The following is a 26,045-nucleotide window of genomic DNA, read 5'->3' as shown; positions in this document are numbered from 1 at the left end:
ACATTTATAGGGGCGCTTGTGAGTAGTAGAGCTGGGTGACGAATACCCAACATTTGAAGAAAAAAACCTTGTGGGATCTAAATCAAATAGCGGCCTTCCTATTTATGGCCAAGTTTACGATGAGTATACTCCTTGGAATGAAGAGTTGTACAGCTTCGACGAGATTTCGAAAGAGAAGTACCATTCGGAGTGTGCCGGGAACTCTTCGCAAAGTACAAACGCTTGGCGCTTTGTAATCAATATACAAAAGTGGACCATCACGTATTTGAAGCACTGGTGGAGAGTAGAGGGCACCACTACATTCTCATGAAGCCAAGAGCATCCCAGAAGAGCCTTGTACGAAATGTCTGCATCAATAACCAAAAAGTAAGCGTCCGTCTGCAAGTCACCGAACGTCACCTTCTAAGACCCTATTCATTGTCAAGGTATGGATCTTGCCTTTGCAGTACAAGGGACGATTATGATCCGAAGACTTCAGTAACATGTCCTTCTGGGAGAACGTCACCCCTGCCACCATGGCTTCTTTGATTTTACGGTCAGCGCCTACCATAGCGACCTCGTTACACGATTGGCTCTTGTACTGTAAGGCTTTGATGAGGCTTTCCCTCAGTTCTGAGGACAAAAGTAGTGCGTCATACACACAAGGGATTTTCTTTATATGTGTGAGGACGTTATCATCCACCTTCTCCAATATACTCTAGGGATCTGCTTGCCCCCGGTCTGATCTTCGGGGTGCAACATGATCGCTTGGAGGCAGAGCTACTGGTTGGCTTTCCTTTTCTCGATCCTTCTCCAGCGGAACTGTTTCCTTTCTAGAAGGGAGCTGCTTACCCTTTCTAAGACGGATTTGGTTAGCTCCCTTGCTGGATGAGTCGGTTATCAGTAGTGCCGACATCAACTGATGCGTTCATCTTCTTGAACTGGTCTTGGAAGGACTTGTTAAACCAGTGTTCAACAACCTCTTTTTGGGTGGAGAAGGAGCTAAGGGACACCGTATGTAGGACAGGGTGACCATATTGGTTGAGTGAGTGGTCGTATGAGGCTGAGGCGGATGGACCAAGTGATTTGGTTTCATCTTCAAATATGCTTTCTCAACCTTGTCTTGTATGATCCCCTTGCTGAACTTTCAGTTCAGTACGTTTAACCTCCTTCATTTGTCAATTTAGTAGTTCTCACATCCTTGACTTATCAATAATCAAGCTATCTCAGTTCTTGGGAGAGAACAGCTACTAAGAGTTATAAGAGCCATACCACAAAAAGCTAAAAGGAGCCGGGGTCTACTACTTTATATACGCTAGCACCAAAGCATATAAGAAGGCAAGGTGCCCAGGTAAAGGCTAAGCTTAGTCGGATGGAGAGAGTGGCTCATCCATCTTTTCGTCTTTTAGACAAGGATGGAATCTTTCCTTACTTCTTCTCCTAGTGAGTTAAGCCCGTAAACAGCAACTTAAACAGCCTTTCGGTGCCGGTCAGCTAGGAATGAAAGCGACGTACATACTGGATTGACCAGTGTGTGCCAACTACTCTACTGACCAGCCGAAGAGCATCCTTATAAAAGAATGAATGGGAAGCAGGCTCGGCAAACAGAACTACGGACCATGAACCCCCTCCATCATTATTTGATAGAGAATGCTCCCCGCTTTCTTTTTGTGGTTACTATTAGAACACAAGCCCAGGAACTCAAAACCACAACACAAGCACCCTTTACTAGACTAGTTTTTGAGTTTGCGCCCTTTGCTTCTAGCTTTTAAAGGTAAATAGTCAAAAGAGTTCCCTGTAGAACGCGAGCATTGAGGCTTTCATCGAAACAAAGAGAGAGGCCCGGCGGGTGCTTTTTTGTGTGTTAGCCAGGCTTGCTTGACTATAAATAGATTAGTAATAAGGTCTTAAGGAACTACAAAAACCGCTATTCCCGTTTGTTTTTGGGCTATAAGACTCTTAGCTTCTAGCGAACTATGTGCATAAGCTTTTTTACTACAAAAATGATTCCTCCCACGGGAAAAAGTGGTCCGTCAACTGAACTTGCCTTATTGTGATAGGGGTACCACCTTTTCATTCCCACCAAGGAGCCGTAGCTTTACTTGAGCAACTGCGACATCCCAGAGGGGCTATAATTGGAGATACCATTGCTTCTGGTACAGAAGTTCCTATAAAAATGAAAAATGCCCTACCTTTGAGTGCGGTTTGAACTATTGATTTACGTAATTGGAAGTAACCAATTAGGTTTACAACGAAACCTAGAAATCGATCACTGATCCAATTTGAGTACCTCTACAGGATAGACCTCAACAGAAAACTGAAGAGGAACGGCAGACGAGAGAGTACGAGACAGAGACGCAAGCAAGGACGGAGCGATCCACCCTTTCTCGACTTGGAGCGTTCTAGGGACCGTGAGCGAGAGGCAGACCAGGTACTATAGGGTTCCATTACATAGAGAAGTGGAAGCGATAGCTAGCTCAACCGGCAGGGAGAGGAAGCGGGAAGCCAGAGTTGGATATGAAATAGAATGAGATTGCTTTGGCAAGCTAACCGAAGGATCGAGGCAAAACTCTTTTTTATGCAACCAATAACAATAGGCAAAGAGGAGGGATGCTTATTAAGACCCAGTCTAGCGAAAAGAGCAGTCACAATCCATTCCACGAATTCACAACCAAAAAAAAAAAAATGCTCAATGGGCTCATTATGAGAGCAAGAGAGTACGCAAGTAGGCGAAATATGCTTACCTTATCCACCGTATAAAGGCCATTATTTACAGCCATCCAAGCAATCACTGAATGCCTTGGGATCAAATCGGTGTGCCCCTTAGAGATAGGGGCGACTTTCTTATGGTAGTAATTGCGAATGAGCAAGTAGGGGGCGACAACTAAAGAGGTAGCGAGACTGACCGCAATTGCACGAATAGGTTGACTTTCTTTCATTTTGGTTATGGAAAGTGAAAGTAGTTTCGTTTAGTACGAGATCGCTTCACACCTCGCGGTGCTTACACCTCTCGCCTATCGAAGTTCTGTTCAAAAACCTCGCTACTCTTTATAGTGATAGTTATCCTAGAAATGGGACACTTATTGGACCTATACAAGGCCCAGCAGCAGCTTCTCGAGACTACCAGAGCTACCTTATCAGACGAGGGAAGCTACCCACCAGTCAAGCTAGAATTTTGCTCTTCACGAACAACACAGGTAAGATATGTATGGTATGCATAGCATACGTATCAGGAACTTCTGGATACGGGATCCTCATAGTAGGCTTGACCAACATCTAGCCGAGAGAGGGCAGCCTTTAGAAGCAACAGGTTGGGAAACCAAGAGAATGCTTCTCGTTTTCTTATCTTCTTCCCACCCTAGGAGTAGGAGTAGCACAAAAAGAGGGATTAGCATTATTGACCCAATGATAAAGCACTAACACCTTCCTCGTTGGGGCTCCGCGCACTGGGAAAACGCTCTAGCGATGGGAAAGCGGCCACTAGTTACAAAGCTCCAATAAGGTATCAAGAGGGCTATCACAGTCAGGTGCGAAGCAATTACCCCCTGGTTGTAAAGTACCCATCTTCCTATTTAGGGGCTTGAGGCGAGAAATGGCTTGATGAACCATTCCGTTTGCCATGCACCGGCCCCATTCACTTGCTTCTCGTAGAGGCTGTACGTACACAGTGCCTCACAACTATGAATGGTATAGTTGGGTTGAAACACGAGAGTGCCCGCCCTTTCTTTCAAGCAGGCCACTTTTTTCGGAACGTAGTCCGAGATAATCGTGACTGTGTATATATATATAAATATATCTTTGATGCTATCATTCCAAAATGTTCGCTTCAACCGCTGTTTCACCTCCCAAAAAGCAAATTTGGCTTGACGAGCGCAGATGTGAGGAAGCGGGAGCAATAAAACCAAAAATCTCTTTCTTGTCCTTCTACTTAAGGGGCAAAGAGAAGCGCTTTTGCTACTGAGAAAGCGAACGGTCAGCACGAAGGTTCAAGACTTAGCTGAGCGTTAGCGAAGCTAGATTCTCATAGCGAGTTGAAAGCCCAAATGGGCGTGATTTGAATCCTGGAATAAAGGGAGGGACGGGCCTTCGAGCTGGGGAAGCTTCAAACCCATTTGGCAACCTTATGAATACTAGAGAAGTGAGCAATCGAGCTATCATCAGTGCCAACACTGTGGGGAATGTGGATGCATCCAAACTCCCAGGTGCCATCAGTCCAACTATTGTCCATGAAGAGAGGAAGGTCAATGGCAAGACAAGTGGCTCTACCGGTGATAAATGGTCAATTATGTGGTATTAATACTCTTAAATATCTTGAGTTAAAAGTGCTTTATGAGTTAAAATAAGAATATTAATTAGATAATGTGACTTAACTTTATTTGACATGTGAAATAAGATATTACCCCTAATTAAACATAGATGCATGCATTTTGATGTGGGGCCGACTAATGCTTATGTAAAACTTATATTTGAATCTTGGTCGGTGTTCAGGAGTAAAGCCATTGCCTACACAGTTGAAAAAAAAAAATCTATGAAGATATAAGATGGAGGCAAGCATCCTTATTGGATCTAAGCATTTTCAAACTACTGAAATCCACGTTCAACCTGAGACTGATTTAATTCAAAAAGCAAGTGAAAGAAATAAATGAAGAGAACACAAGGGGCACACAGACAGATAGCACACACTCGGCATGCTGGATTTAGCTGGAGCATATCACGTTGCAGTAGCAGAATAATTCTTCTTTCTTTTTTCGAATAGTTGAACGTGCAGCAGTAGAGCTTTTTATTTCTCTTTCTTTTTCGGATAGCTGGACAGCAGGAGATCACATGGGATCACGCATAGATAGTCGGCTTTTGGCATGTGATTCCATTGAATTTGTCAATTAAGCTGAGAGATGGAAGACAGCTGGACGGAAAGCAGCAGCAGGAGATTAGCTATTTATTTAGCTAGAAGCAGCAGCAGATGTGATAGCTTTGGGTTTTACTTTTTCGTTTAGACGCTAGGCAATTTGAGAATTTTATTTCTCTCTTTTCTTTTTGGCGTAGCAGTAGGGTAGAGTTTAGTTTTAATTCTTGTTTTCTTGTAGCTGGAGGCGGCAATTTTTGTTTTTATTCATTTTCTTACTTTCGTTTAGGAGGTAGGCACAGCAGCTGGTTTGAATTTTATTTCTTTTCCTTTTCGTGTTAGACGGACACATGAGCAGAGTTTTTATTTCTTGAAGGAGTAGCTTTCATTTCGTTTAGACCTGGACGGCTTCTTTCATTAATTTCCACTTCCTTTTTCTTGTTCTCAGTAGTTAGTTCTTAGTTTTATTTTTTTGCTTTCGGCTGGTCTTTTTCTTTTTTTTACTTTACGTTCTTAGCCTTTTCTTGTTTGGTTCCCAGTTTTATTTCTTATTTCTTAGTAATTTTTTTTTTCTTCTGGATTGTTGCTGAACGAGAGGCAGCTTCTTGTTCAGTTTCAGCTTGGTGTTTATTTCCATTTTGGGTTTCTTTCTCTCTCAACTTTTGTTATGGCTTTACTTAGATTAATCTTTGTTATTAGAATTATCATGTGTAGCTAATTTTTGAAACTTGGGTTGTGGGATGAGATTTAATTTATCTTAGGTTCTAGTTTAATGCAATATTTTGTTGATAACTGTTGATTTCACTAAGTTACTAGTTGGATTTAAATTGAAAATAGATTGCGGCTCTTGCTCTTGATTTGTTGTTGACGTAAGGCACAACAAAAGCTAAAAAATTATCAAGGCTTCTCTCAGTTGTTTGTTAATGTGTGTTCGGCTAGTAAAGTAGAAAATCCCTTAGGACAATATTGCAAAAACTTGAGCTTAATATTTTTATCTTCCGTTTATCAATACCTTGATTGGGTTGTTAATCCGGAAAATTATCTAGAATATGAAATAAAGAGAGTCTCATACCCAACCCAAGTGTTTGTTAATTTGCCTTTTTGATTAGAAACTAAAATTTCAACTTCGATTTTTTTTGCATTGCATTTTAATTTTATTTTCATTTCTCATAATCGACACATTTGTTACTCAAAAATCTCGTATACGTTTTGATAACCCTTTGTCCCTATGGAATACGATCCTGAACTTATCCTTGATACAACTTGACACTTCTACACTTGGAAGCACATTCGAGACCGAGTCAAGTTTTTGGCACCTTTGCCGGGGAAAACAGGTGTTTGTCAAAGCATTCTTTTTTTTTTTTCTTGAAATGACGTTTTTGAAGCTGTGAACCTCTTCACAGCCTGGGTGATATCTTTACCTCTCATTTTACTTATTTACTTTTATCTTGTTTTGTGCTGAAGTTGCATGTATGGTTGGGCTAGAGATAGCACACATAGACTTGCTAGGACTAAATCATCGACCTCATCATCGAGTGCATCATCTGTTTCTCTTAATTCAGTATTTGAATCATCATTTGACACTCATAGTAACATGGTTGAAGAAGAAGAACACAATAATAGGGAGATGGAAAATCCCAACAGAACACTTAGAGAATATCTTCAGCCTGTTAGGACTAGCACACCTTCTTGCATCATTTTACCTATTAATGCAAATGCTTTTAATTCCAAAGCCGGGATGATTCCATTATTACCACACTTTCATGGTATGGAATCTGAAAACCCCTATTTGCATATCAAAGAGTTTGAAGAAGTGTGCTCCACATTCATGGATAGAACATGCACTGATGAGATCATAAGATTGAAACTGTTTCCATTTTCTTTAAAAGACAAGGCTAAGACAAGGTTGAATTCTTTAAGACCAAGATCCATTGGGACTTGGCAAGAAATGCAAACTGAGTTTTTAAAGAAATTTTTTCCCATGCATAGAATCAATGCTTTGAAAAGACAAATCATGAATTTTTGCCAAAAGGATGTGGAAACATTTTATCATTATTGAGAACGATTCAAAAACCTTTTAAATGCATGTCCTCATCATGGATATGAGAATTGGAGGGTCATTAGTTTTTTCTATGAGGGGATGCAACAAAAAATGAGACAATTTGTGAAAACCATGTGTAATGGAGAGTTTTTTAACAAAGAACCTGAGGAAGCTTTTGAATATTTTGATTATCTGGCTGAAAATGCACAATCATGGGATACATCTGATGTTCATGATAGGTCGGAAAGTTCAAGGCAAATTTTAGGGGGTGGGAAATATAATCTGAGGGAAATAGATGATTTGAATGCTAGGTTGGCTATGATTTCTAAGAAATTAGAAACCATAAAATTGAAGAAAGTGAATGAAATACAAGTTGTACCTCAGATTACCTTGAGCTGTAATATTTGTGAGGACCAAGGGCATTTAACTAATGATTGCTCGACCATTCCTGCCTTTAAAGAAGTTCTCTTAGATTAATCTAATGCTGTTAATATGGTTGCTAAATCTTTTTCAGGTCCTTATTCCAACACTTACAATTCGGGATGGAGAAATCACCCTAATTTTAGTTGGAGGGGTGAACAAGCTGCTTTACCTGCACCCAACATAGCTGGTCCTTCACAATTTACACCATACACTACCCTAGGAGGTTCAAGACCATCTCAATATGCCAACCACACACTACAAAAAAATGCTAAATTGGCGGCGTTGGTTATACGCCGGCAACTATCCCAAAAGAAGCCGTTAATTAATTCGCGGCGTTTTTCTAACGGCGTAACCGTCCGCCGGTAGTGGAGGGTCGCTATTTTCATTATTCCGGCGTTTGCGCAAACGCCGGTATTTGTAAATCTCATTAGTGGCGTTTGTTTCAATTGAGCGGCATTTCTTGTAACGCCACCACAATACCTACATTAACAGCGCCAATTTATCGTTGTCATCCCTAGCATATACTAGAGGCATTACCATAAACGCCGCTGCTACTACGTTACCGATGCATCATACAACTTTGGCGGCATTTATTTAAATGCCACTAATAGTACATTGGCGGCAGCACATTGAATTTGTTAACGGCGTTTATATGACCGCCACCACTTTTTAAAATAGCAGCGTTACGATAAATGCCGCTACTAATAATTTGGCAAATTTATTAACGACATTTATTTAAACGCCGCCCCATTACGTTGCCAACGCATCATATAAATTAATGGCATTTATTTAAATGCCACTAATAGTACATTGACAGCGGCACATTGAATAATTTAATGACATTTATCTAAACCCACCAATAGCCTAATTTAACTGTGATTATCTAAACGACGCCACTAGTACACTGTCGGCTCATCATATAATTTGGCAACATTTATTTAAATGCCGCTAAACACCGCTACGAATACGTTTGTTGCCAACACATTTTTTAAATTAACAACAATAATTTAAACGCTGCTACGAATACGTTTCCGACACATTGCATTAATTAATGACGTTTAAAACGCACAAATAATATGATATACCACAATAAAAAAATATATAATATATAAATTAATAATAAATATGATATAATGGATAATTATTCATATAATAAAAAAAATTACAAATCAAATCACATAAAAGTTCTACATGGATAATTCTTTTTTTTTCACATTGTGCTTGTCATTAGCTGTAGAACCATTTCTTTCATGGGTAGTTCTTCACATTTATCCAATAGTTCTTTGAAATTGTTATGCAGTCATTGAACCTGGAAAAGATTAGAAAAGTTATACTAGATTAATAAAGAGAGTAATATACGTTAAATGAATAATAGATGAAGTAGCAAATGCGATTGGGAATGAAGCTAATATATATCATGTTAATGGTTCTAAGAGCACTAATATCAGATTCATCAAAGTCATCTTCAAAATTTGATGAAAAATACATGTTTTCCATAAATTCAAAATCTCCATATACATAACCCCACATTGGATTACCCATTTAATTCATCAAAATAATAATATAATATTTTTTAATAATAATATTTCTTTTTTCATTTTTTGCAACTACACTAACTATATGTTAATTAATAATTTAATTTATACTTAAGTCATTGTTTCCCAACTAATTTTTTTTCTCAACCTAATTATCCAACAAACAATTTTTCAATTATTCTTCTACCCAACAATCAGAAATGAAGAGCTCTTGAGAGAAACCCTTATCCAAATCAATAGGTGTTTTACTTTGGCCCTGTCACTGTTAAAAAGTTTCTTTATGACTGGATACTTCTACAACACCTCTCTGATATATCCTTAACGCACAGTAGATACATGCAAAAATGATCGAATCATGTAATTCTTTCAATTTAATAATAAAAGACTACTTTTAGATAGAACATAAGTCAATTCTGGCATATATATAAAAGTTAGAACTAGGGCCAATCTTAAGAAGCATAAGTCATATATAGAGATAGTGAAATATACTCCACGAGGTAGAGGATACCTTATAAATTCGTGGCTGTCTCAGACAATGATATATTTGCTAGTAAAACTACATATGAACAATAAGACCACCACATTGTCTTTTTCTTCGGGACTTTTTACATTTATAGACAAGTTCCGCTTCTGACTCCATGCTTCACAGTGGTAGCGTGTCTACCATGTTTTGTTGTTCTTACTTTTTCTTCCCTTCAGCATTTCTTTTTCCATGATTTAATAACTACGCACAAAGAAATTCTCCTCATAATGTAATATCTACAATTGCAATCTTCAAAAAGTGACAAGTATATGCAGAAGATTTCTAGTTTCAAGGAAGTCCAGTGGTATCTTCTCAGTAACTTACTTGAGAAGCTCAATCCATTTATCAGCAATTGCCATGTGAAGCCGGTAATCAAAGCCCACGCCACCGTCTTGGACAGGAATATAGAATGCTGGCATTCCACTGACCTGTAGAAATTTACACCCTTATGCAATAATATTTAGAAATAAACAATACGAACCCTGTAACAGATATTATTAGTTAAATATAACTAAAACTACTAAATTTGCTATCAACATTCTACAGTATCAGAATATGACTTAGAAAACATAAAGATGCTTAATTTGATTCCAGTTGGATGACATACATCTTCACCAATGCTAACAGCCTCGGGATAAAGTCCATGAATGACATCATTGACCAGCATCAGGTAAACCACAGCATCCACATCAGTTGCAAATCCAACTAAGAAGCTTTACCAACTAAATCAAAAATTGAAGAAATGAAACAGATTCACTGTCCTGAAAATTCACTTTCAATTCTCATCAGCAGCATCTGCTTGCTCCGCACTAGAGGTTGACTCAATTGATGTGTCTTCAAACTTTACATTCTCCTCTACTCGTAGTTTAACAAATTGTTTACTCCATGCCACCCGAAGTGGTCTTCCCATAAACGTTTGCAGGGAAAATTCTCAGAAGCTCTTAACTAGGAATAGCTTTAAAAAATTCAGATAGAATGGAATCTAGGCATAATATACATGCCCCCAACCATATTCAGAACTCATAAATGCAAAGGATTCAGCACAGCCAAATTACCTTCCTTTGGAAAGCAAGAAGAGCTTCATCAGAAACAATTGAATCCGATCCAATGTTTTTAATAATAAGATCCTGATATGGAAAAACTAGCAAAAACAAACTTTATAAACAAACACACACATACAGGCATGAATGAGCCACCATAAAAGGCACAAACAAAAACAGACGGCCACCATTATCAATGAGTTAAATTGTTACAAACACTTGATACAGACTAGTCTTCCAATTTTTCTTAGGTGTACCGAATGATGCAAGAATTTGAAACTAACTATTCTAATTGCTTTCTTTCCCGGAATACTCTTATCTCAGCAACCCGACTAATCGAAAACCTAGAGGTATATGAAAAAAAAAAAAACTAAAACTAAAAAAATAGCATGCTTACATACGATTCGAGATTATTGAGAGCCGTAAGAGCCTCCTCAGGTGAATCCATGGTGACAAACGCCAAACCTCTATTTCTGATCTTGTTATGCATAGAAAGCTTCACCACCACAGAAAAACACCACAAACCCAGATCAGGAAAACAAACAAAAACCATAACCCATCTGAGACAACAGATACAATATTGCTAAAATAAAGAAAAAGAAAACCTCCACATCTAGCATGGTCTCGTGCTTCTCAAAAAAAGCGCGAATGTCTTCAAAGGTACAATTCCAAGATATGTTCTAGGCAATCAATCTGTTTTGGGAAAACTCTTCGACCACTGTCTCGGATTCTTTACTTTGGGCTGAAACAGAATCGAGAGCTTGTTCTTGCACTGTGGAAGAGAAGTGCAAGACGAAGCTCTTTACTCTTTTACTCTTGACGGAAAGGGAATGGAGACAGAGAAGGGATGGAAAGCAACGGGTTGAAGAAGAAAATGGTGACGAAAAGAAGGCGATGAGAGAGAGAGAGAGAGAGAGAGAGAGAGAGAGAGAGAGAGAGAGAGAGAGAGAGAGAGAGAGAGAGAATGGAGTGCTGGTGAACAAAAGAGTTTATGAGGTGCGTATACGCACCAGCGCGGGCACAAGAGGGGATTTTAACTTTGTTTGAAATTTTGAGAGGGAGTGAGGGCATGAAGAGCCGCCAAAGTTGAAATTGTCAACCTGCATTTGCTTTTAACAATTTTAACCATTTTATTATTAACATATTATTTATACACACAAGATATTTTAATAAAATAATAATTTTAAACAATATAATTGAGCACATTTACTTCTAAAATTTTATACTTTTATTTGGTTTAAAATATAATTTAATGATAATAACTAAATACAAAACATTACTTCGCTGGATTTTAAAAATAATAATAATATCTGATGAACAAGATTAAAAGATAACATGTCAATAGCATCTCCAATAGCTTTAACAATGTAGTTAAGGTCATAATAGTATATTATATTAATATTTTATACTTTTATTTGATTTAAAATATAACTCAATCCTCATTTTCTTCCTCTTCTTCATATTCTTCTTCGGCTTCTTCATCTTTCTTGCGCTCTTCATCATCTAATTAATTTTTTCCTGAAGCCTACATATAAATTCAAACGAGGGTTGGTTCAAAAAGTTCAAAACAAATTCGATTGACATCAACCAAAAATATGTGAGTGTTAACATGTGCATGCATAAAGGTGTTCACTAAGTTCTATAACTCAATTAATTCATTCGGCATTTTATCAAACTCCATATTAGATATACCTTCTTACATAGAATTAGTTAGTATCGAATGCTAACTAGCTTGACTAGCAGTGGCCCAATTAGCAATTTTTACCTTGGATATACAATCTTCTTGCCAGTTTTTTTATTTTATTTTTTATTTATTGAGGGTTGTATCTTCAATCGCATCATTTTCTTTTGTTTTATTGAGAAAAATAATTCAATTGAGCCAATTAGAAGCCTCAAGAATATATCTCTGCTTTCAAATTTGGCTGCCAAGAGACAGCACCAGCTTTCATGGTATGCCTTCCTGTAAGGTCTACTCTTTTACAATAAAAGAGCATGTTTCTTCTATAGTTTACACTTATATCTATTGTGATTGCCATATTAGATTTTGATCTCATGCGATTATCACCTTAAAATTATTGAAGAAATTAAGTGGATATGATAATCTAAAAAAATTAATGCAACTCTTAGGCATATAGAATACTATCTTTAAAGTAATAATTGCTCTCACTCAAAAAAATTTGCTACCGGGCTACAAGTAATTCACCTTCTAGATGCAACAAAATCACCAAATACAAATAACAATTAGAAAATTTAAATGAAGCCCACTATTTTAAAGTTTTTGAAATATTTTAAATGTCTAAAATTATTTTAAAGATGGGTATTTTTGGTATTTTTGAACCAAGCCCATATTTTCAAGTTAATTTTTTTTTTTATATTGTGAAGCCCGAAAATAATATAATCAGAAAATTATTTTTATTTAAATGATTTTATTTCTTTAAGAATATTATGTGATATTTATTATTTTATTTTATGTTAAAAATTCTATTTATTTAGATAGATTTAATTCTCCTAAAAAATATTTAGTGAACTCCATTGTTATATTTTATGATGAAATATATTATTTTGTGATTTTATAAAACAAAGTTTGATTTTTAATTTAATCCCTTTGCATTCTATTTCATTTATCTATTATTTAATTTATTTATTTTTAAGTGTTTAAATCTCTACCATAAATCACGTTAGAAACCTTAGGATGAAAGGCCTAGATTAAAACCCTAGATGCCTTTCACTTTCCTCCCTTCCCTCTCTCTTCTCCCATGCCTAGTCGTTGCCCCCCTCTTCCCCGATTCCCTTTCCCCCACGGCAGCGCCGTCGTAGACCCACTCTCACGGCCTCACCGGCGACCCTCTGATCCCTTCCCCCTCCGCGGATCTCTCTTCCCGAAGCCCATGCCGTCTCTCCCTCTCCCCGTAGCCCCTTCCTCTCCCTCGGGCTCCCGTCGCTACCGCAACTTAGCCCAAATCGTGGCGCCGAGCCGCCATGAGCCTCCCCCAGGTTGAGCGTCACCTCCATCCAACGAACGCCAGCCCCCCTTGTCTCTCCCTCTCCTCCTCTGTTTTCTCAACGCATGGCCCTCGCCTTCCCGCGCAGCCGTGAACTGCCACGTCAAGGTGTGGGGATCTCAGCCAACACCACCCATGGCCACCCGGGGTCAGTCTCGTGCCCCAGCCACCGAGGCCTTTCCTCTCTCTCTTCCCTTTATCGGCCTCCAGCACACACTCCCTCCCTCTCTCTCTCCATCGTACATCGCCACACTACAAGGCCAACGATCTCTCTGCCTCGCCATACACGGCCATCCAGCACCACGATTCCCCATCACACAACCGGAGTCTTCCACCCCACACAACATCCTTGTTTCCTTCAAAAGCCCTGTGACCAGCCATCAACCACCGAGAACCACCACGGACAGCAAGAAAAACCAAGTCATCCGCTGCCTATCCCAAACAAACCAGCCATTCATTGGATCCCCCTTTCCCCCTGAGTTCTTTACCCCCTGTTTCACAGCCCTAAGCTGACCACCGTGAAGAACTAGCAAGCAGCAGCAGCAATTCAGCCTCATAATTTTGTGTATAAATCTCTCTCTCTTTATCACAAGAATTGCTATGTTTGTGAAGCTGAAATGGAATATTGGGAAATGTGTTGTGTTGTGATCTATGAACGGAGGGGTTGCAATGTGGCGATGTAGTTGAATTGGGGCACTACTGTGTAGTTGTAATGTGATTGTAAATAGTGTGAGGTAACGGGATTAAGTGTGAAGTATTGGGATGGATGTGCTTTGTGAGTTTATGTCCAACTTTCTCTCATGTATAGAGCTATCTTCGATGAAAATTCCTCTCATATTTGTATAGAGCTATGTTGATTTTTGTCCAAGTTTCTGTCCAGCATATGGTTTTTGTCAATAGTTGCTTGAATTTAACCTTTTCAATCTCAAACAACTACTCCAACCAAAATGACAGTAAATTTATATAGAATTTTAAGTGTTTAATTAGACTATTATGGTTATTAGCATTAAATAACTATTGAAAATATAATTGTTTAATTGATAATTTAATTAGAATTTAATTATTAATTAACATATGATTGGTACAATAATAAAATAAAATAAATTAAAAATTAAATTAATATGATTTTATTATTATATAATGAATAAATAGATAATTCAACGTAGAGATTTGATGTGAATGAAATAGTTAAATTTAATTTTTTTATATTATTTTATTATATAATCAATAAATAGATAATCTAATGTGGGGATTTGATGTAATGGAATAGCCAAAACTAAATTCTTCTCATATTAGCTAAAATTTGTGTTTGGCTTTGGCTTTAGCTATTCCAATGAGAATGTTCTAACATATACATATATATATATATATATATTTAAAAAGACTAACAAATAATTAATAAATTAGCGGTGATTTTATAAACATCGGCAAATCTTCTTATTTATCGGTAGGGCATCCTAGAAATTTAACTAAAATTTTGGGGGTATTTTTGTATCATTTAAATAAGTTTTTTTTATTATTTTTATTATTTATTTTACTACCAATAAATTTATAATAGCCTTCACCGCTGACGCTATATATTATTACCAGCATAACAATATATACGTCGGCGCATTTATCAATTACCGACGTTTCATTGATCAATTTTTGATATTTTGTAAACGCTGCCAATGCTATATAATTATTATCGTCCTAATTATATAAATGCTGAAAAACGACTTATGTACCGGCGTAAAATTAATCAATGGCCGGCATTTGTTCAAACGATATAAACGCCGAAAAATTCAACACTTTACCAGCGTAAACTTTATCAATTATCGGCGTTTTGTGAAATTCCGCTGATGCTATATATTATCACTGGCGTAATATTATAAATGCCAAAAACCACGGTTAATATAACGACGTATAACCAATAGATTAATGGCGTTTATTTAAACACCACAAAAAACCTATATTATTACCGGCGTAACAATATAAATGTCGGGAAATTATTAATTTCCCGACACATAATTACTATATTGGCGGCGATATTATAAACGCCGCCAAAGCTATATATTATTACTGGCGTAACAATTTAAACGCCGGGAATCTCAATAATTTACCGGCGGAAATAGTAAGCGCCGGTAAATTTAAATATCTACCGGCGCATAAACAAACGCCGCGCATATAAACGCCGCCAATTGTGTCTTTTTTTGTAGTGACATGGTCCCAGCTCAGAAAAAGAACCTTGAAGACAATTTCCAGCAATTATCTACCAACTTCCAGCAGTTGTCCACCAATTTTTAGCAATTCATGCAAAGCCAAGCTGCTATCAACAGTCAAAATTCACATGCCATTGCTGAGATTCGAGAGTTAGTCACAAGGTTGACTACAACCATGAGTGCTCAAGAGAAAGGGAAGTTCCCTGCACAATCTCAGCCTAATCCCCAAGGCCAAAACCAGCAATTTAAAAGTGTGGCAGGAGATTCAAATGCCAAGCAAGTCAAGGCTATTACAACCTTGAGAAGTGGTAAGGTGATTGGCATTCCAGCTCAAGAGGTAGAAAATAATGGTAACACTTCTAAACCTCCTTCTGAAAATGAGGCACATGATCCTTTGGAATCTGAAAGTGTTCCAAGCACTACACTTGCACATTTTCCTAAAAAGTTAGCCCATTTGCACAAAGATAAGCATCACGCTGAAATTCTTGAAATTTTTAAGCAAGTTAGGATTAATATACCATTGTTAGATGCTATTCAACAGATTCCTACCTATGCTAAATTTTTAAAGGATTTATGCACCATAAAAAGAAAATTGAATGTGTAAAAGAAAGCTTTTCTTACTGAGCATGTTAGTGCTATTATCCAAATCAACACTCCTCCCAAATACAAGGACCCAGGATCCCCTACCATAGCTTGCATGATAGGGAGCTCAAAAATAGGCCAAGCATTATTAGACTTAGGTTCAAGTGTGAACTTATTGCCTTATAATGTTTATGTTCAGGTTGGATTGGGTGAGTTGAAATCTACTTCTATCACATTGCAGTTGGCTGATAGGTCTATTAAGATTCCTAGATGTTTTGTGGAAGATGTTTTGGTTCAAGTAGACAAATTCTACTATCTGGTAGACTTTGTCGTACTCGACATGCAATTGACTACTCATTCTACTTTCCAAGCACCTGTTATCTTAGGAAGACCCTTCTTGGCTACTTCTAATGCACTCATAAATTGTAGAAGTGGAGTTTTAAAGTTGAGTTTTGGAAATATGACTTTGGAGCTAAATATTTTCAATCTTTGCAAGCAAACTCAAGAAGTTGAGGAAGTTCATGAAGTGAGTTTGCTGGAAAATTTCATTGATGAAAATTCTGCACATTACTTTCAACTTATTGATTCTTTAGAGGAATTTGAAGAAGATTTAAAAATATTTGATAATGTTAATGACTCATATTTTGTTTTCTCAATAGGTCAGCAAGTTACACCACCATGGAGGCCAAAATTTGTACAACTTCCACCACTGACATCAACTTTCAAGCCTTCGAATGAGCAATCCCCAACTTTAGACTTCAAACCTCTTCCATTGGAGTTGAAGTATGCTTTCTTAGGACCACAAAGCACCTTCCCTGTGGTAATTTCTTCTCACTTAACTAGTGAACAAGAAGATAAATTGCTAGATGTCCTTAAGAAGCATAAAAAGTCTATTGGGTGGACAATGGTTGATATAAAAGGTATAAATCCTTTGGAGTGTACCCATAGGATTTATTTAGAAGGTGATGCAAAGCCTTCTAGAGAAATGCAAAGAAGGTTGAATCCCACAATGAAGGAAGTGGTTAAAGATGAGGTGCTGAAATTGCTTGATGTGGGTATCATTTACCCCATCTCGGATAGCAAGTATGTAAGTCTCATTCATGTAGTTTCAAAAAAATCTGGGCTTACCATTGTTAAAAATGAACAAAATGAATTGATTCCTACTAGGATTCCTACTGGTTGGCACATGTGTATAGATTATAGAAGTTGAATGCCGCCACTAGGAAAGATCATTTTCCTTTACCTTTTCTTAATCAAGTGTTAGAAAAAGTTGCTGGACATACTTTTTATTGTTTCTTAGATGGTTCTCCGGTTACTATCAATTAGAAATAGTACCAGAGGATCAAGAAAAGACCACATTTACTTATCCTTTTTGTACTTTTGCTTTTAGGAGAATGTCTTTTGATTTATGCAATGCACCAGCAACTTTTCAAAGATGCATGCTTGGTATTTTTAGTGACATGATTGAGAATATCTTAGAAGTGTTTATGGATGATTTTTCTGTATTTGGTAATTCATTTGAGAGTTGTTTAACCAATTTACAAGCTGTTTTGGCCAGGTGTGAAGAGAAGCAATTGCTACTTAATTGGGAGAAGTGTCATTTCATGGTACAACATGGCATTGTTCTGGAACATATTGTTTCATCTATGAGAATTGAAGTAGATAGAGCAAAAATTGAGTTGATTTCTAAACTTCCTACACCTAAGTCAATAAAAGACATTAGATTTTTTCTTGGGCATGCGGGTTTTTATAGGAGATTTATCAATGACTTTAGCTCTACTTCTAAGCCTCTATGTAAGCTATTGATGAATGATGTAAAATTTGATTGGACACCCGAGTGTCAAGAAGCTTTTTTGTCGGCTTAAAACTTTACTAACCACTGCTCCTATTCTTCAACCTCCTGATTGGTCACTTTGTTTTGAAATCATGTGTGATGCAAGTGATTTTGCTATACGAGCTGTTTTTGGACAGCGTAGGAACAAACTTCCTTATGTCATTTACTATGCAAGTAAAACTTTGAATTTTGCTCAAAAAAATTATTCTACTACTAAAAAAGAATTACTTGCTGTGGTATTTGCTTTAGAGAAGTTTCGTGCATATATTATTGGTTCTCCTATAGTCATCTTTACTGACCATGTAGCTCTCAAGTATTTATTGACAAAGAAATATGCAAAACCACGGTTGATTAGATTGATACTTTTACTCCAGGAGTTCAATATTATCATCAAGAACAAGAAAAGAGTAGAGAATGTGGTAGCTGACCATTTGTCTAGGCTCACAGTTGCTGAAACTGAACAACCGACACCTGTTCTTGATTCTTTTCATGATTAACATCTCATGTTAGTTGAAAATTTGCCTTAGTTCGCTGATATAGTTAATTTCTTGGTGACAGGACAAACCCCACCTCATTGGAGCGCTCAAGATATACGGAAATTCATGCATGAGGTGAGATCGGTCTTTTATGATGATCCCTATTTGTTTAAATACTGTCCTGATCAAATCATTAGAAAATGTTTACCTGACCATGAGATGCAAGCTGTCCTTTCTTTTTACCATAGTGAGGCGTGTGGGGGTCATTTTTCTGCACATAAGACAGTTGCAAATATTTTACAAAGTGGTTTTTATTGGCCTCATATGTTTAAAGATGCATATAGTTTCTGCAAAACTTGTGAGTCATGTCAGAAATTAGGTGCTGTCACTAAAAGGAACATGATGCCTTTACAACCCATTTTGGTCATTGAGAGTTTTGATTGTTGGGGAATTGATTTTATGGGGTCTTTTCCTTCTTCTTTTGGTTATTTGTACATCTTAGTGACCATTGATTATGTTTCAAAATGGGTCGAAGCCTTACCTTGTAAAACAAATTACCATAAGGTGGTGCTTAAATTTTTGAAGGAAAATATTTTTGCTAGATTTGGCATGCCTAAGGTCATCATAAGTGATAACGGCACCCATTTTTGCAACAAGCCTTTTGTTGTCCTCTTGCATAAGTATGGCATTCACCACAAAGTTTCTACCCCATATCATCCCCAAACGAATGGCCAAGTTGAACTTGCTAATAGGGAAATTAAGACCATTTTGGAAAAAACTGTGAGTCCTAATCGAAATGATTGGTCTTTGAAATTAACCGATGTATTATGGGCATATAGGACTGCATATAAAACTATTTTGGGTATGCCTCATTATCGGTTAATCTATGGTAAGGCTTGTCACCTCTCTGTTGAGTTTGAACACAGTGCATTTTGGGCCATCAAAAAGTTTAATTTTGATCTTGATCAAGCTGGATCTTTGAGGAAATTACATCTTTCTGAGTTAGAGGAACTTATGAGGGATGCTTATGATAATTCTAAGCTGTCCAAGGAACGCATGAAGTCTTTCCATGATAAGCATATTCAAAGAAAATCATTTGAGCCTAATCAACAGGTTTTACTCTATAATTCTCGACTTCATTTGTTCCCTGACAAGTTAAGATCCCGATGGAGTGGCTCCTATTTGGTTAAAACAGTTTTCCCTCATGGTGCTATTGAGATTGTCAATCCTCAAAATGGAAATGCTTTTAAGGTTAATGGTCAAAGGCTCAAGCCTTTTATTTCTAACTTTGCACCTGAGGAATCTTAATGGTCAAAGGTTCAAGTCTTTTATTTCTAACTTTGCACCTGAGGAATCTACTCTACATTTGCTTGATCCTAATTGATGGTTCTTGATCTATCCATTTCTTTTCATTGTTTTCTTTTGCTCTTCAATTTTTATTTTTATTTTGGCTGCATTCTTTTCGAAACTACCCAAATAATTCCTCTTCCTTTTGCCTTCATTTTTTTTTTCTTTTCCTATTTGGCTCTTCTTATAGCTGTTTTGCTCCTTCACTGCTCTCTTTGTGTAAATTCTTTCGTTTCTCTTGCACCATTGAGGACAATGCTACAATCTAGTTGGAGGGTGGAAGAGAATTTATTTTTCTGTTTGCATGCCTTACACTTTTGTTGGTCCACTTTGGGGGAGTGTTAGTAATGAGTTGAAAGCAGATTAAATCCCTCATTTTTGAATTTTACATTCTGGAAAATGAACTGAAAAATGATTTGTTAAGGTCATGGAACATGTGGAATGTAGTGCAAATATGAGTATATGTCAAAAGAGGGACTTATCCATTTTATTTAGTTGTTAAACCAAGGGAAAGATGTTAAAAGTTTTACTACAACACACACAACACATGCCCAGAATGCCTAGAAAGACTACATTGGGTCATTGTTTGTTGATTTACACTTCGGTTGTTTGGGACTCTAATGAACCATATCCTAATGGCTTAGGAAGAAATTTGGAATGAATCAAATTAGAAAAGGGACAAGCCAGTGATCAAAAAAAAGAAAAAAAAAAACCATTTAGGTAGACTAGTGGTAAGGGCGGACTTGTGAAAGTGTGGGTAGGCGCATATTCATAGGCTTGATTCTCCCACTAGGATATGCTTCCAAAAAAAAAACATGCTTTATATTTGTGTATTGGAAAAAGCTGCCTATTATTGGGGTCCTTACTAAATAGGAAAGTAGGTGCCTTTTAAAGTGTAATAGCGTGAAAGCCACAACTACAATGGTTTTGACTTAGAGTAAGACCTATGGTTATCTCAGATTAACTGCTGTGATTGAAACTGTTAATGCCTCTTGGTAGTCAATCTTGGAATTTTAACCTCATTCCCATGCACTTGAAGAAGTAAGCTTTATTACATATAATTCCCTTAGTTGATTACTAAATGGTGTATAAATATCCCAGTTGATACAAAATTCATATTAATCTATTTCCAGTGTTCTTAAACTCAACAAGTCTATTTCATGGCATGTGATTCTCGGATTTTCTCAAATTGAAGTTGGTAATTTTGCTTTTGCATGAATTCATTCGCTTTATTTGCTAGAGTCTAGCAAAAAGTTAGTTGGGGGGTGTGATAAATGGTCAATTATGTGGTATTAATACTCTTAAATATCTTGAGTTAAAAGTGCTTTATGAGTTAAAATAAGAGTATTAATTAGATAATGTGACTTAACTTTATTTGACATGTGAAATAAGATATTACCCCTAATTAAACATAGATGCATGCATTTTGATGTGGGGCCGACTAATGCTTACGTAAAACTTTGAATCTTGGTCAGTGTTCAGGAGTAAAGCCATTGCCTACATAGTTGGAAAAAAAAATCTATGAAGATATAAGATGGAGGCAAGCATCCTTAGTGGATCTAAGCATTTTCAAACTACTGAAATCCACGTTCAACCTGAGAATGATTTAATTCAAAAAGCAAGTGAAAGAAATAAATGAAGGGAACACAAGGGGCACACGGACAGACAGCACACACTCGGCATGCTGGATTTAGCTGGAGCATATCACATTGCAGCAACAGAATAATTCTTCTGTCTTTTTTTGGATAGTTGAACGTGCAGCAGCAGAGCTTTTTATTTCTCTTTCTTTTTTGGAAAGCTGGACAGCAGGAGATCACATTGGATCATGCATAGACAGACGGCTTTTGGCATGTGATTCCACCGAATTTGTCAATTAAGCTGAGAGATGGAAGACAGCTGGACGGAAAGCAGCAACAGAAGATTAGCTATTTATTTAGCTGGAAGCAGCAGCAGATGGGATAGCTTTGGCTTTTACCTTTTCATTTAGACGCTAGGCAGTTTGAGAATTTTATTTCTCTCTTTTCTTTTCGGCGTAGCAGTAGGGTAGAGTTTAGTTTTAATTCTTGTTTTCTTGTAGCTGGAGGCGGCAGTTTTTGTTTTTATTCATTTTCTTACTTTCGTTTAGGAGGTAGGCTCAGCAGCTGGTTTGAATTTTATTTCTTTTCCTTTTCGTGTTAGACGGACACATGAGCAAAGTTTTTATTTCTTGAAGGAGTAGCTTTCATTTCGTTTAGACCTGGACGACTTCTTTCATTAATTTCCACTTCCTTTTTTTTGTTCTCAGTAGTTAGTTCTTAGTTTTATTTTTTTGCTTTCGGCTGGTCTTTTTCTTTTTTTTACTTTACGTTCTTAGCCTTTTCTTGTTCGGTTTCTAGTTTTATTTCTTAGTTCTTAGTAATTTCTTTTTTTTTTCTTCTGGATTGTTGCGGAACGAGAGGCAGCTTCTTGTTTAGTTTCAGCTTGGTGTTTATTTCCATTTTGGGTTTCTTTCTCTCTCAGCTTTTGTTATGGCTTTACTTAAATTAATCTTTGTTGTTAGAATTATCATGTGTAGCTAATTTTTGAAACTTGGGTTGTGGGATGAGATTGAATTTATCTTAGGTTTTAGTTTAATGCAATATTTTGTTGATAACTATTGATTTCACTAAGTTACTAGTTAGATTTAAATTGAAAATAGATTGCGGCTCTTGCTCTTGATTTGTTGTTGACGTAAGGCATAACAAAAGTTTAAAAATTATCAAAGCTTCTCTCAGTTGTTTGTTAATGTGTGTTCGGCTAGTAAAGTAGAAAATCCCTTTGGAAAATATTGCAAAAACTTGAGTTTAACATTTTTATCTTCCGTTTATCAATACCTTGATTGGGTTGTTAATCGAGAAAATTATCTAGGATCTGAAATAAAGAGAGTCTCATACCCAACCCAAGTGTTTGTTAATTTGCCTTTTTGATTAGAAACTAAAATTTCAACTTCGATTTTTTTTGCATTGCATTTTAATTTTATTTTCATCTCTCATAATCGACACATTTGTTACTCAAAAATCTTGTATACGCTTTAATAACCCTTTGTCCCTGTGAAATACGATCCTGAACTTATCCTTGATACAACTTGACACTTCTACACTTGGAAGCACATTCGAGACCAAGTCAATCGGCGGGAGAGTGGCGGCTGGCATTGTAAGGGGTTCTCCGCCTATGCCCCCCCCAACAAGAGTATTGGTGTCTAAGGGTTCTCAATAAGCGGTCAAGTTGGTAGGCGAAGATCGGCTATAATTGAAGTGATTGGCGCGGAGCAGTTGATTAGTTTAGTGACAGTTCATCAAAACAATTGTCCAAGATTGCTAGATCGAGCACACGACGCGCATAGTCTTAAGTTCAAGAGCGGGTTGTCTCCTCTTCAACATTTCTACTACTTCCTTGCCTTCCCTTTTCAAAGATCTCCTTATTCTCTTCCCAGATTTTCCTCCATACCTTCGCCGCCTTGCCTTCTTCATCATGTTGTTCCATCCTTCAGGGATGTTCGGTTGGTGTCCGGGCCTCCTAAAAATCCTTCCGACAAGAATGCTGCTTGAACATTGTAAGACATTGAACCGTCTCGCTCTTGTGAACACTGATCATAAGTGGCGCCTACATAACAGGTTGCTTGCTTACCAAGCCATCCTGGCAAGCTCCCCCAGTTCGATTATTATTCTTGATTTGACTTATTATTATAAAAACTACTCACTATCAAAATGAAAGACGATCGATTATCTACCCAAGAAGATAGAGAGTCCCACATACGAAAAAAGGTCACAAATAGAGTTGAACCAAGTAACATTGCAAAGGCATAATGATAGTAGGGTCGGGATATCCCTGCCCTCTGAACCAGATGTGAAGGTCTCCCTAGCAGCTTCTGTATTTAGGGATGTCCTAGGATATAAACCCGGTTATGCTAGGGGGCTAGGTGAGATGATAATACTGGACTCTACAATAAAAAAAAAAAAAAAAAAAAAAAAAAAAAAAAAAAAAAATCTTGAACGGGAGAAATGTCATGCTGAAGAAGTGGAAAGACACAAAAAAGAAGTCGAGTATTACAAGAGTGAGTTTGAGGAATTGAAGGGAAGCATTAGACTTCTGATGGAGAGGCAGGCTGAGTTTGACAATACATTTGGTAGTTTAGTGAACACAATTCAGTCACAAGATGAGTCTCATAGAGAGACTCATGGTGATTATCTTTGGAACTGATGTGAATGAATGCTTTTTTGTGGTGCTTTTTTGTGTAAATGGTGGCAGGTGGTTTTTTTGGAGTTGCAGGGTAATAGTTTTGGGTGGTGAGCAGGATATCTAAGGCAGTGCATTAAGTAGTTAGGATATATTCGTAAATGTTTTGTGATCAACATATTGTGGAGGACTGGTAAGCAACCGAGAAGGCACTATGATGGAAACTTGGTTGGAGTTGTAATTTTGCACATGGACTGGGTGCAACATACATATAGGTATGAAATCATGACTTTTGGACTTTAGGGCCTAATTCTCTCTTTATTAATACTAGTAAAGCATTGCATACTAATACATATATCCTCTTTATCTAACAGGCAATGGTGATGCAAGGTTACTAGTAGTATTTCATACTACTTGGGAGAATGGTGCAGTATAACTTTGCCTAAAAAAAGGCTGCAGCTTGGGCTTCTCTTTAGCACAAGGTTCCTATTATCAAACTAAGTCACTATTTAGTTTTCAGTATGAATGCATGTTTCTGAAATGTCACTTTACCTGGACAATTCTACAATTTCCTTTTAAACCTTCACATATATATTTTTGCTTTTTGGTTTATAGATGACATTTTAACCTTTAATTCTTCATAGTGAAGCCAGCTAAATTCACCATTATTTATTTATATCTACTGAAGATTAGTCTTAAGTGGGTTACAACTTTCTACATAATTGGTACTCCTAATAATGGTAAAGATTTATTAACCTTCCTTTCATAGTTTAGGTATATCTCTCGTTATAAGAGAAACGAATTTTTGTTACCATAATTTTATAATCCAAAAGGCTATTTCTGATGAAAATTCATTATATAAAAACTACTTTCGCATCTTCAATTATCATATCCAAAAATAAAAATAAAAAAATCCGGGAAAATGTGTGGGGGATGGGAGTCCCCACGGGAAAAACATGTTTGTTGGCATCTAGATGGGAATTTCCTAATCCTGGCCTATGGCAAATGGGTACGACTGCGAAGGTGGGGAGTCGGCCTCATCCTCGCGCTATCAGAATTAAAATTAAAATTATCACAATTAATTGGTATAAAAAAATGATGTTATTACCTCCATCATTTAAGAAAATAACGTATCATAAAAAGAGTTTTACCATTTATAACAAGTCAGCGTGTACACACACACAATTTATGGTAGGACCAGATCAGCAATCTAAAAAGTAGAAATAGAAACAATATTTTTTTATGTTAGATAAAAGTGTTTGGCGTGTTAATAAGTCAGCTTGCAAATAGAGTTTTTCTTCGTGAAAATAAATTATGTCCTATCAGATTTATTAAGAATTTCATTATATATATTTAATTGACCATAATCTCTAGGCTTACCCCTGTGACATGGTACAAAACATTTCTCCCTACCTTCGTAGATAAAATCATCATCAATGTCACAATAAGTATGGTTACAATATCATCTATCTCAAGTAAGCGATATTCTATCTGAAAGGCCATCCCAGAATTACAACCTTCGTAGATAAAATCATCATCAATGTCACAATAAGTATGGTTACAATATCATCTATCTCAAGTAAGCGATATTCTATCTGAAAGGCCATCCCAGAATTACAAGATCTCAGTGGCATGCATCTCTCTCTCTCTCTCTCTCTCTCTCTCTCTCTCTCTCTCTCTCTCTCTCTCTCTCTCTCTCTCTCTCTCTCTCTCTCTCTCTCTCTCTCTCTCTCTCTCTCTCTCTCTCTCCATATATATATATATGGAAGAGTGAGAATTAACCTGAAATAATAAAATATGAACTGTTTAATAATTTATACAGAAAATTACATAAAATAAGTTTGAATAATACTGAAGTAAAAACAGGACAAATAAAAAAATCAAAAACTTCGATTTCTAGTGAGAGAAAGTCCCCTTTCTCTCTAGGAAACAAGTCTGGCGAAAACCGTCAGAGGGAGGTGGGCGCCTCGGCTCCTCCCTCCCTCATCTCCCTTTTTTTTTTCAGTCTTGTTTTTAGTTTTCTCT

At 37.0% G+C, this 26,045-nt stretch overlaps 1 protein-coding gene and 1 long non-coding RNA gene across 3 annotated transcripts in view; one reads left to right on the top strand and one right to left on the bottom strand.

Moving 5' to 3' along the window:
- The window catches only part of LOC122281265 (disease resistance protein RPV1-like), a 101,813-nt gene that overhangs the window by 10,662 nt on the left and 65,106 nt on the right, over nucleotides 1-26,045 (top strand). The gene's annotated exons all lie outside the window — the stretch shown is intronic.
- Nucleotides 9,271-10,057, bottom strand: LOC122281280. 2 transcript variants are annotated; one of them, XR_006230191.1, is made up of 3 exons: nucleotides 9,952-10,057; nucleotides 9,669-9,772; nucleotides 9,271-9,545 (listed from the first exon to the last, which is right to left on the bottom strand). It is a non-coding gene; the product is annotated as an uncharacterized LOC122281280 (long non-coding RNA). The 2 variants fall into 2 exon arrangements; XR_006230190.1 differs by having other exon boundaries at nucleotides 9,271-9,772.

Source organism: Carya illinoinensis, chromosome 11 (assembly GCF_018687715.1).
Source record: "Carya illinoinensis cultivar Pawnee chromosome 11, C.illinoinensisPawnee_v1, whole genome shotgun sequence".
NCBI lineage: Eukaryota > Viridiplantae > Streptophyta > Magnoliopsida > Fagales > Juglandaceae > Carya > Carya illinoinensis.
The sequence above is the reverse complement of the archived record's forward strand: the minus strand, read 5'-3'. Positions and strand labels throughout refer to the sequence as shown.